Below are 13,247 nucleotides of genomic sequence, written 5' to 3' on the forward strand. Positions count from 1 at the left end.
TATCTATCTATCTATCTATCTATCTATCTATCTATCTATCTATCTATCTATCTATCTATCTATCTATCTATCTATCTATCTATCTATCTATCTATCTATCTATCTATCTATCTATCTATCTATCTATCTATCTATCTATCTATCTATCTATCTATCTATCTATCTATCTATCTATCTATGCGTCTGTCTGTCTGTCTGTCTGTCTGTCTCTGTCTGTCTGTCTGTCTGTCTGTCTGTCTGTCTGTCTGTCTGTCTGTCTGTCTGTCTGTCTGTCTGTCTGTCTGTCTGTCTGTCAATCGGAGCTCGAGGGGAGTACATTGCGTTCTTTCACTTAAAATCAGGAAGAAATTAAGTGATGGTGGCTTCTGACCCAGTATAGAGCGATGGCGTTTTGAGAGAGCTTCTTCCCTCTAAATGCTCAGCACCGAGGGCTAGAGGGCTAGCTAGGCAAATCAATACAAAGTGCGCTGAAAATCAAGTTAACTGGTCCATCGTTGTCTGTCAAAGCCGTCTGGCAGGACTGCAAGTTGTATGGAATGTGAAAATTTAGAAATTACGATTATTTCATCCAGGAAACAGCAACTTGACTCGACTCGAAGGCTTCGGTGGAGAAGTGAGTAGGACCAAGAGAAATAAAATAACACCACTCTTGATTCGGTTCTCTCTCTCTCTCTATCTCTCTCCCTTCGTTGCTTTCTTTCTTTTTTTATAGAGTGCAGGTCAGAACAACCTCAATTAGGCCCGACCTTAATGCCTTTTAAAGAAAACATTGTTACTGCCTTGTGCAAAGCATCGGCAAATCAGTACTTTAGGAAGTATAAAGCGGCATACTTTATTACATATGGTGCGCCTGCATATTTGTACGTACTTAAATCAAAAGTCAAGACACACTTCCGTTGCAAAGCAAGGTTGCAACAAGCTTGTTTGACATGTAACCTTGAACCCTGCATGCAGTTGCTAAGTCCAGTTCAAGAGCTAAGGGATAGCGGGCGCTTAAATTGTGCATGAACTTCTCCTCATATCACATCAATAATAAAAAAGATATATACGTCTGTTGCGTAAAAACCAACCGTCTGCTTTGCTGAACACTCCTTACTGCGCGAGAAAACAAGTCAGCTTCGCCTAAATGTGCGGAACAGCCGACAAAAATAAGAGAGACAGAGAAGGAACAACACAATCCCTCGGCGACAGACTGCGGAGTCTCTGTCAGGAACAGCTGACTCGTTGAAGTCGGTGTAATTACCGCGGTGCGAAGAAAGTCGATCCTTCCTCGACGCAATTTACTCTTGCAGTGCGTGCGAGTTCCTAAGCCTTAGTCGCACGTACGTACGAGCGCATGATCGAGATTAAGTCTCGGTGCTACGCTGCACAAAACTCTGGCTTTTTTTTTTTTTGCTGTTACTCAAGTCTATAACGTCGTCTTAGGCGCTGCACACGATGCAAGTGTTTGTGGCAGCGTCTGATCTCGAAAACAGGAAAAAGAAATGGAAACGAAAGGAGGAAAGCTCATCGTAGAAGCGCGGCTGTACTCATTTAGACTAACAACTTTGGACGAGGAAGGAGCCCGGCAGAGTTGGCAAGTTTCCGTTTCAAGTCTGAAGATGTGCTGTCAACCGCTGTCAGCGGTAAATACGCGCAGCGCTATATGAAAGTACTTTTTTTTTTTCGACCGCAAAGCGGAGCGTATAATCAGATGCCACCATTGCGGATGCGATTGTTTCTCCCGAAAGGCTTGTCGGGATTGTATGTCCGGGCGTGGCTGTTCGCGTACTTATTCGCCTCTGCCAGAAGAAGCACGGAAAGACAGAGGCAATTACATGCCTCGAAGAAGTTGTCGCTCGGAAGGTTCACTTCTCGTGCGCAAAGGTTTTCCAAAAATGAATCCCCCGAAATATTGTTTGCGGAACACTCGGTGCTGTGTCCACGCAGCTTTGTCCGTGTTTGTCCAGCGCTATGTTTGTTCAATACGTGGCCAAGGGGAGAATCCAGAGTTGCTTATAGAAGCGGGTTGGGGAGGGGAGGGTCTCACTTGCATTTGGTTGTGGACGTATGTCGAGTTGGTAGGGAGATGGGGCCGGTAGTGTTAGTGTCCTGTGATGGGGAGAGGCTGTTCTTTAATCTTGACCCGCCTGTGACACCGGCCCTGCAACTCGTGCGTGAAATATACTGCTCCCAACAGTGACAAGGAACAATGGCCACCGTTACAGGTCAAGCACAAGACCATGTCCTCCGGGGCCACATCGCTCTCCCTGCAGTAGGAAAAATAAAATAAAAGTTAGGCTACGCAAGTTTGTCGGACTTTCACCAACTCAGCGCGCAGTTTACGAAGTTGGACTGCTTCTTAATGAAAACAGAATGTTCGCCCCACCACTACACAGCCTGTTTTAGTATAGCGAAGTATCGCAAGCCACTCCGCCTCAAAAGGGGCTGTCGTTCCACTTGTAGTACTCGTTTGTATATGAGTTTGTAGTAAGTTATCCTTAACTTTCAATCGCTCGAGCCTTTAGATTCTGAAGCTTTGAATCTCCCGCACTGCGTGCTTCCGAGCGAAATGTAGACATATATCAGTAGAAATGTAAAAATATATCACTTGACGGCCCAGTTGACGGATAACCCGAAATTCCGTCTGTGTGTACTCCTCCAAGAAACGCGTCAATCGTTGCCGGACCTCTCGACACAAGCCGTGCGTTTATTGCGACCGCCATCACAGGCTTCGAGCGATTCCGGGGAGGAAAGAAAGCTGGTCCATAATTCTCCCCACCCGAAGCTTTTCGCACGCGCCATCATCAGCTCGCCAGGCGATGACGTTCCTCTCTTTCCGGTTCAACAGATCCGTGGCGCCGACGCCGTATCCCTGCGCGCGCTTTCTTGAAGCCCAATCTGTCACGCACTGCTGCTGCTGCGGCTGGTGCTTCTGTTGCGCAACGCGGCGTTAATTGTTCCGACCAGGAACATCGTTCGGTTCGCGGACTCTGTCGCCGAGGAAAGCAAGAGGGTCAGGAATCGGTGGGGAGAAAACAGAGCTCGTCGAGGATGAAGACTAAGGAGGGAGGGGAGGGGAGGGGGAGTGTGTTCAGCAGGAAAGCAACTGATGCTTGTGACTTGGGGAACGAAAGGAAGTGTGTGGTGGGGGGTGGGTTGGGGGGGGGGGGGCTGACTTTTGTTCCGAGAGAGCGACTCTGTTCCGTCAGGTTGATCGCGGGCGCGCGTTCCTCTGACACGACGACGACGACGAACCTCGTGTGTGTGACGCTGCGCTTGCCTTGCTACGCAGCGTGTAACGGCGCGCCGCTGTCGGCGCCTGTGGGCGAGATGTTAGAAGGGTCGCGCCAACACCGGTCGCGGGAATCGGGGAGACAGGCAGGCGGGCGAGCACAGCCAACGACGCGAAGGCCCCTTTCCGTTCGGCTGGCGACGCGTGGGCGCCGGCGGGTAAGCTGTTTGTGACAGGCACTTTATTGGCGGCACCGACAGCGCTGGAAACAGCAGCAACAACGGTCGCGGGCCCTGGGCCGCCGGGAAAGCACGCGTTCTCTCTCCCTCCCTCTCTCACTCAGCACTCGTACGAGAGTCGTACACACCGGCTCCTCGCCCTCTGCCCACCGTTGCAACGCGACTCCATGACCAAAAGACAAGGTTGAACGGTTTCTGGGCCTCCGCCCCCCGCATTCTGCGCCTCACCCACGCACGCACGCTCTTTGGCTGCGGCGCAAGCCCCCGGTTCTGTATTGTAGCCGAAGGTGGCTCTTCATCAAAGCGTGCCGCGAAACGACGAGATCGCGTTGCGTCTGTCCGGCTGACATGGCTGCTTGGGCACGCTGTCGGAAAGACTGTGTGCATACCGCGTCTCTCTCCCTCTCTGCGTGTGCGTGGTGTTGAAGCGACGGCCCGTTCCCCATGCTACATTGCCCCTTTCAATTTGGGACCCGCAGCTTTCAGCATCAGGCTTGGTGCGTGGCGTCAGCTTTTTTGGCTCGCTGGCACCGCGTACGTCGCGCGGCTGAAACCCCCGAGCATCTGATTTTCCGTTCTCTTTCTTCTCGTTTTTCGCGCGGTCCTTCACTTATTTCCTTTGCGCTGTTTTGGTTTCTTCGAGGCTTCTTTCTTTCACTTCATTTCCCGCCCGCTTTTGCGTCAAGAAATGGCGTGCAGTGTGCCTGAGATGAGCTGCCATAGCTCGCCGTTGCCGGGTGGACTTTTTTTTGATAGATTTGCGCGCGTTTACAAATTCTGCTTGTGCGCGCACCTCGTTTTGTTCTTTTTCTCTTTTTTTTTCTTTTTTTAAGAGCGAGCACTTGAGAAGAGAAAATTGGTTTTTGAGGGGGATGCTTGGCCCCACGTGTATTCCGCGATTGTGTTTCGACGCGCACTGCGCCCATACTTTTCGCACCGCGTGTATACAATGTCTTTCATGGTCACGTTTTCGTATCCGTTACTCTTTTGACGCCCTATTGCAAATGTGCAAGCAATTCCTTTCTTTGCATTCCCTCCTCCCTGCTATCGTTTCTTCTCGTCCTTTTACATCTGTATCCCCAGACCCCGCACTGCTGACCGCCATTCAGTGTAAATTTACAACCAATGTTATATAGACCGTTACAGTGCAGTCAGAAGTAATTTCCCTCCCTTGGCTTTACTTAGTTTATTTATCGAATAAATAATCAATAACAGCAATTGTAATCATCCACATTTTACGCTTTTGTTCCTTCTTATTCTTTTCTTCTTCTTTTCACTCTCAGACGATTGCGTGAGATCCCGGACGAAACCTCGGCTTGTGAAACGAGTGTGCAAAGCGGTCCTCCTCATTTCGATGGATGCATTAAGTCTCTTTACTGGACGGCCAAAATATATACAACGTATCTGTCCATAAAGTGTGAAAGGAAACCTGTCTGCAGTAGTGAATAAAAAGACATTGCGGTCTTTCTGCTAAATATATTGTCTACTTTTAAACAAATAATTGATTGCTATTATTTCAGTTCATTGTTCCCTAGGATGTGCACATCTGTCGTGAGGGGGAAAATCAGGGCTACCGTTTTGTTTATCGCCTGATGCCATGGCTCCACGTAACACGTTGTCCATTTCATGGTATCCACTGTTGCCAATACATTGTCGAGTTTGTGCGCTTTCTCATCCTTCATGGCCTTGTACCTTGATTATAGCCTGCTGCGCATACCAGGATAATTCTTTCAGTTATCATTAAGTTTCCTATGCTCCGGACACGGGCATTTTATCAGGTACCTGTCTATGTATGCGGGTTATTCCTGATGAATTCTTTCAATACGCAAGTTTTCCAGATTGTCGTTGATCTGCCTGGAGCTAATAACGTGGCGAAGAGTGTTCAAGGGGCTCTATTGCTCGGGGCTAGTGGTCTGGGATGACGCAATACTGTACTATAGCCTGCTGATCAATTTAGCTCAGGAGGCCGAAAAACGCGAGGCACATTTTTTGCCCATTATACCGCGTATATGAACGTCGTGCGTCAATAACCGAAAGCGACTCGTGTTGTTAGTCTGTCTATGCGTCATTAGAATATTTCAGTATAGCGGTACCATTCTACCGTGGTAAAGGTACCGGAGGCGCACAATCAGCGCTTGCGCGGGCTCTACCACACATTCGCGGTCACGCTGGCAGGCGGTTTTGGCAATGGCACAGAAAGCTAACGCTGTGCTAAACTGGTCTGTTCATGCATTGGCCTTAATAAGTAAACAGGCGAAAATGAAACCAGTCAGAGTATAGATAGGTTCAACCAGTGAATATATACACTGTTCGTTTTTATACTGTGGCATGAATATCCCAACGAGAGCTTTCTACACACACGCCGCCCTTCGGCCGACCTTAGCACGCCTGTTGAAACGTTCTGCTTGAATCAACTTGTTCAGACATTGGTAGCAGTATAACGCGCAACTGGTTTTATGCTGATCAGCAATGTCGATACCAGCTTTTACAAATGCTGCGAGTCTGTAACTTTGGCCCTAAAAGCGGATACAATGTATAACACAACAGAAGGTTTGTGCAACAACAAAGCGAAACAGACCACACACACGTGTGTGTGTTGCATATGTGTGTGTATATATATATATATATATATATATATATATATATATATATATATATATATATATATATATATATATATATATATATATATATATATATATATATATATATATATATATATATATATATATATATATATATATATATATATATATATATATATGGGCTATAACGCGCATAAGCGGTACGCAATACACAACATGCGCGGCGATCAGTTTCGAGAAAACAACAATCCGAAAGAGGTGGATGGCATTGGCACGGTAGTAGTATACGTATGCACGGCTGTGGAGCGATGGTTAGCGCCTCCGGCTGCTGCGCCGGGGGAACAAAGTTGGCTCCCGCTATCGAGCAGGCAGTTATTATGATCATTTATTATTTTTATTACGTATAAGCTACTCGATAATGGCAGCAGCACCCAGCAGCCGCGGTCAGGAAATTTCGCGAGGGTTCGCGAAGGCAGCTGAAGAAAGAATTCTGGCGTTATGACCATGCTCTGATTATGGAGGACGATTAGTGGGGGACTGCCGGCTACTTTTTACCAACTGGGAAATTCTTTAACGCGCATTTAAATCTACTTAAACATTCGGTCTGCCGCGGCCCGGGATCGAACCGGCGACCTCGAACCCTGCAGCGCAACGCCAATATAGCCACAGGTCTACCGCGGCGGGTTCACGGGATGCCCTCCCTCCCTGCTGGTGGTGTATATACAGTGTCCGTTCGGCGCAGCGGGCTCTCCCTCCTCCTTGGTCTCGCCCGTGGCGCCATCCATCACGTCATCAAGCAGCTGCTGATGCTCGCTGAGCACACAAGGCGTTCCTCGCGTGACGTGTTCAATGGAAACGGGTGCGGGTCCCCGCAGCGCGCGCTCCGCCGGAGAGGGATCACTTAACCACGGGCGCCCGGCGAGAGGACAGACCCCCCTCCCCCGGCCTGCTGCTCTGCCCGCTCGTTGACCAGCGCGATCGCGGCGGGAGCGGGGCGAAATGACTGCTGTGTGTGCGACGCACTGGAGCGGATTCCCGCCGTCCCGTGCGTCGAAATCCTCGTCCGAATGACGGCTCTCTCTCTCTGATTAACAAAAACGGATCTCTCAGGCTACGGTTTCGACGGTTCCGTGCGCCGGAAGCGATTGCGAAAGGCGGAACACGTCGTCCACGTGTCTTGCACGTCATCTCCGGCCGGCACCGGCGACGCTCTGATGAACCGTGGTGGAGCCATGCAGATTCCCTCTGTCTGGTTAGAGCTCCTGCGCGCTGCGTTTGAGCAAAGGCCATTAAGTGGCCATTCGGCCATGTATGCACCGGGCGGGCGTCGTAAGGCGCCAGCAGCGCGCCAGCGCATGCATGGGCGGATGTTATGAGCGTCCCATTTGGAGTGGGGTGGCTGGTTGCGCCACCACGCTCTTGTCATTTTATTGCCTAATGTCCTACCTATGTTAAACAAGAAAAAAAGAAGAAAGGGGAAAAAACCCGATAAATTCCCATAGCCAATGTTTCTGAACCCCTATTGATAACTTTGTTTTTGTAACTTTCCGTTTGTCGTTTCCCTACTTTTCTTCCATCAATCTTCCAATCGCATTTTATTAATTTGAATTGCGGTCATGTTTAGTTTCCCCCCTGCTCTCGCTGAACGCAAGGGCTTCAAGAAGTCCAGTGGTGCCTAAACTGACCGCTGGGCATGATATATCTTCACATTCTAATAAGACATGGTCCATCGTTTGCCTAGCTTTACCGCAGCAAGCACGTGCTTCTTCTTCCTTCTTATATCTCGCTTTATCGGTGCGTGTTCCAAGGCATCCTGATCTCGCCTGCCGACGTGCCGAAGAACAGCGCCGCGGACGGCAGAAGTCGGACCATGTGAAGCAGACGACGGGACGATCGAAGGCGCACGCGAAATCACTTCCAGTGATTTCACCCTGCAGATTTTTAAAGCCTGGCGTACCGGAAAACGAATTTTCGTGTGTCGGCTTTTGCGAAAGGTCGCCACTTGTACGAGGCAGGCCACATTCATGGCCCTATGGTACTATATAAAGTAGAAAACTAGTGCAAATTGCGATGCAAATCCACCCCGCCGACAGAGCTCACCGCGATGAACTAAGACGTGGAGCTCCAGCACTTATATTCCAGATGTTATTTGCTGTGCACGTTAACGTTGTCGCGTACTTAATCATGTAAATGGGCGAAGGTCACAACTACAACAAAAAAATCTCACCCACGATATATGAAAAATGCATAAAATGCTTACCATCGGGTTCGTCCACTTATCGGAACGTTTGCTCCCGCTTCTACCTTGTTCTCGTTTTGCTCATACCATCGGCTATGTATCACGGGGCCGCTGAATGTCTGCCACTGGGTATGGGCCTCCGGAGCCAACGGGCATCTGCCGCTCATCAACGAACCTTCTTCGATGTTAACTCGGGTCACTGCGAGTATCCCAGCAGCATCACACTTACTCGGGGACGTTCACACAATGCGATTGTTCTTTCAAATGAGAGTAGGCGTCGACGTTGTGTGTGCGTGTGTGTGTTTTTTTTTTTCTTGACTCTCGAAAGGTGCGTTCTTGCTATATATGACCTTGAACATCGCGTTTGTACTCTTTAAGGGCTCTGCCTAAGAGGCATTGAGCTAAAAGGCTTTCGCTGCTACCGAAGCGGTGCACGAAGAATGCTCCGATTTTCTCATTAATCATACAGTGAGGAAGTATTTGTAAGAAGACCACAAATATTACCATAGTGAGTGCAGTTGTTATGAGCGATAACACGTAGACTTGCGCATGTACGGTTTGGTTCCAGTGGCGGTACTTCACAGTCACACGAAAAGCTCGTAGATAGTGGGATCGAACCCCTGTCGCAACACGCGCTGTAGTGCGATGTACATACCGTACGTATGCTCCGCGCGTGCCGGCGCCAACTACAGTCGAGCACCTCTTTATAGAATGGAATGACCTGTACAACGAAGGGATAACCCTGTTGTTGTGTGAGCTGGGCGACCTTTAGAATGAAGTGACCTGTATAATGAAGGATACCGTTTCCGTACCGTTTCGGGCGCCCCAAGCACCTCGTCACAAAAACGTTCGACTGCGTTTAACTTTTTCGACACGACTGGCAAGTATACGTCGCGTCCCACGTAGCACGAGCTAGAAACACTTGTGTGCGCTCTAGCTTCTAATCGGCCGCTAGAATTAATGGACTTCTTCCTTGTGTCGCGATCGGGAGCGTGTCAGTTTGTCCCCATTCTCGCTTCGTCGCAGCTAACGCTTTGGAACTCTGCGTTAAACTGCGACCCCGCCTTCAGGGTCGGCTCCCGTTCCCCAGACCTTTCATCGTAGCTGAACAATACGAAGAGGCTGCGAGACATTCTGCTGCCTTCGGACTCGTCCCAGGTTGTACCGTTTCTTTCTGGAGTAAAAAAAAAAAAGTGGCTTTGGCTTAGCTAAGGTTAAGCCCAGGATGCGAAGCATACTAGCGTTTATTTTAACGCGACAGCGTTAAGGAGCTCGTGTCGCAGAAAAGCCGGTGTCGTCGGCGTCGGCTCAGGCGTGCGGTGCTCGCTCAGGCGCACATTTCGTTGTCGCGCCGAACGCTGCGTTGCTCGACGCTCACCGCGTCCGATGCGGGGGGCGACGCCGCGAGCGACGGCGCGAGTTCTGTCGTGACGTCACGGTGTCACGTGGTATTGAAGGCGACACCGCCGCGCCTGAGGAGCTGGGTTGAGCTCTAGTAATATGCTTCGCATAAAAAAAAAAAATCGCTGACGATTGCGATACTCCCCGATGCGAAATCTGTACGTGTTTTTATTTCGCGATGTATTTATTGGCTGGCGCGGACAATCTGTCTCCTGCGGTCCACTGCAAACGGGGAGAAGTGTGGCGCGGCTGCCTCGATAATCGAGAGATCGCGAGAGGCAACGCGTGGGACACGCGCGGGAGCGTTTCGCGGCAGACGCTACCGCATGCAGGCAGACCTCTGCTCATGCAGCGCTTTGCTTCCATATATGGTATCGTTCGACGCGCTTTCCGCACGCCGTCGGGGAACAGACGATGGCGCACTTCTCTGGTGCCATCTCGTAGCGGTCGTCGCCGCAGAGCCCGTCTTGCGCGGCTCTACGCTTTTCTTCTCCCGCTTTCTCCGTACCCTCCTCCTTCGCCTCTTGGTTCCGGTGCAGCCTCCTCCTCCGCCTTCTTCCTCGAGCTTTCCTCGCTATCGCCGTCTTTCATGCCCCATAGCCCTCCCCCTTCGCTCTTTCATCCTTCGATGTGCTCGTTCGCTCGGTTACGCCGACGGTCAACGCAGGAACGGGCGTCTAAAAGAGCTGCGCTCTAAAATTATGGGCAAGAGAAAGGAGACGTACGTCTCCCTTTTTTTGTTTCTTGAGCTGCTTCGCCGATCGCAGATGTGTCGGTAAGTTCCCGTTCTCCGTCAGTTGCAATTATATTTATCTTTGCAATTCTTCGTCGGTCTTAATATCTTAGAAACTAGCCCAATCTTCAGTCATGGCCCATTTCAGACAGCTTAGCGTAACGAGAGCCGCCGGTGGTGGCAAGTGTGAACACGCCGGTGCGTTCTGAATGAATGTAGTAGATTATTTGGTACCTGACAAATCCCGGTGAGTCAAATTGTGTCACAGTAGCAGTGTCCACAAAAGATAGACGAACATAGAAACAGTAACAGGTAGAAAAAGCAAGCAAACTGTCCAAACAATACCCGAGCCTCTATACATGATGTTATGCTCTTCTTAATAATTCATTACAATATTATTACATTAGATTGTTATTAATTATCGCATCGTTATAGTACGACACATGTCATTCTGCTGTTATAACAATTATGAACAGTTTTTGATACTTAGTGCCTGGCATTACCATCTAGCAAATAAGAACAGAAGATGCGAGCGACTTCTCCATATAGATGATATAAGAAGCAGGCCGCCCAAACGTTTTCAATTTTTTCTTTTTGTAATGGGTTCTATAATTCTAACGCTCACTACAACCTTAGATCAAACCCCACAGTTCTATTCTTGCGATAACGGAACACAGGAATCATAACGTTTTGTTTTGTCGCCCTTCTACGTTATCAAATGTGGCATCTGAGAAGTTTATCCACAGATGGGGCCGGCTATCCCAGAATAACATCTCGAAAAAACAACGACAACAACAATAAAAAAGAAAGAAAAAAGCAATTAAAGTAAAAACACCGTCAAAACTGTTTAATATAATGGCGAAACACCACAGCAATTGTGTGCATTACGGAGGAAACAGAGTTATAAGGCCACAAAAGCAACACAAAGAGACAGGTCCCGTTAACACAGACGAAACTAAAACGGCAAATTAACTACTATTAACGAGGGATTTATCAGGCATATCAGTTCTGCTTAATCGAGCAAGGGGGAAGAAGTGTCATGAAAGCGAAAATTGTCATCCAGCCGAATGTAGCATAAGGCTACGAAAGAAACCCATAAGGGTTTCTCAGAAAGAGAGCTTCGCAATTAAGGAAAAATTCGCCTTGTTACAGGATTCGAATCCGGAAAGGCGTTAGTCCCGGGTTCTAATCCGGGACCAGGACGAACTCATCAACTGTGAAGCTTTCCCCCCCCCCCTCCAAAAAAAGAAAGAGAGAAAGCCATATGGGTCTGTTTTGTAGCTTCCTGTTACATTCGGGCGGGTGAGAATTTTCCCTTTCAAGAAATTTGTCAATTCACCGTGTACGAGCAAAAAGCCGCAGAGCCCGAAAAGCTAATGTGTTGGTTGGGGCACAGCCAGGGTCGCAGCGCCTTTTGCACATAGAAAGGGCGACTGCCTAGACAGACAACTGCAAATAATCTCTCTCTCTCTCTCTCTTTCTGCTGGTCATGCGTTCGCTGGTCCATCGTCGCGTAGTGGTCACCACTATCCCAGCACGGCCGCTCCATTTGCGCGCTCGCCGCTCCGTTCCGTCCGGCCGTAGAGGCAGGCGCCGCGCGTACACGTCTCGGCGTGGCTGACGGCCCATCGCGGGCCGACTTCCGGACAGCGCGCGAAAAGAGCAGGGGCGTTCCAGGAACAGGCCACTGGTGGTTGGCGGGTACTCTGGAAAGTCGCGTTCCTAGCGAGCTGACTCCTTCGGCCGTACTTTCCTCTTATTCTTTGCTTAACCGTTTGCGTTTTCTTCTTCTTCTTCTTCTACGAGCTCGTTTGCAACGACGAAGCGAGCCGTCCGCTCCTGGCGAGAAAGTATTCGCTGCGCGCGCGTGTGTGGGGTAAAGTATCCTGACAGGGCGTGTTGGAGGAGCTGGCCAAGTGAAGTGCGGAGGTATGCGTGTGCGTGTCTCCGAGCGAGAAACGGGTCTTGTTTCTGTGAGCTGCGCGGTCAATTGACGGTGCTGAGGAGGGTATTATTGCCTCCCGCGCCTGGCCATTGTCTACTGCTGCTGCTGCTGTGGCGGATGCTGCGGAGGTGTTTGTTCGCGTTGAGAACAGCGCCGTTGTGTCTGCAGTGAAAAATAGCGGGACGTGGTGTGCCCTGATGATGTCGGATGGAAGAGCGCGGCGGCGATAAGTGGTTTACGTCGCCGGGTGGCTCGAGCGCATTCGATTGCTCGGTCACGTTGCCCCCGGAACCGTCCGTTTTAGCGGCTCGGAGAATGGATTGGGCTGAATGGGCTCTCTCGTCCGGGCACGGTCGCGAATGCGGGGGGCTCACTTTCTCAGTAATGCTTTTCAAGAAGCCCGTACGTACGCCTAGCTTGAAGCACGCCTCGAAAAAAAAAAAAAGCAGAGAGAGAGAGAGACAGAGAGAGAATTTGGGGAGACTATAGAGAAAGTGCGGAAATTTTCTTCTTTTTTTCTTTCTGTGAAGCGTATATGGAATGTCTGTGGACAACCCTGTCTTTCCATGTCTTAACATGTTCGGAACTCTACGGTACGAAGAAGTGTGGAGCAGCGGAGTTCGTGCAGTTCGTGCATTGCTGAACAGTGCACTGTACGCACAGCGAAGGCGACAGTTAAGCTACAAGCTTACACTGTAAGCAAAAATTAGCCGAGATGGGAGTTTTATGGGCTTATCAACCCCAATACCTCCCATGCCCCAAGCATTTACTCCGTCATAGCGGAGTGAAGACGGCATATGTCTTCATTATACTCCGATAGGTTAGGAACGGAGTATAAAAACGACATGACACGATTATACTCCGCACGGAGTTTCAGGTCACGTGGTTGGA

This window comes from Dermacentor albipictus, chromosome 2 (assembly GCF_038994185.2).
Source record: "Dermacentor albipictus isolate Rhodes 1998 colony chromosome 2, USDA_Dalb.pri_finalv2, whole genome shotgun sequence".
Lineage (NCBI taxonomy): Eukaryota > Metazoa > Arthropoda > Arachnida > Ixodida > Ixodidae > Dermacentor > Dermacentor albipictus.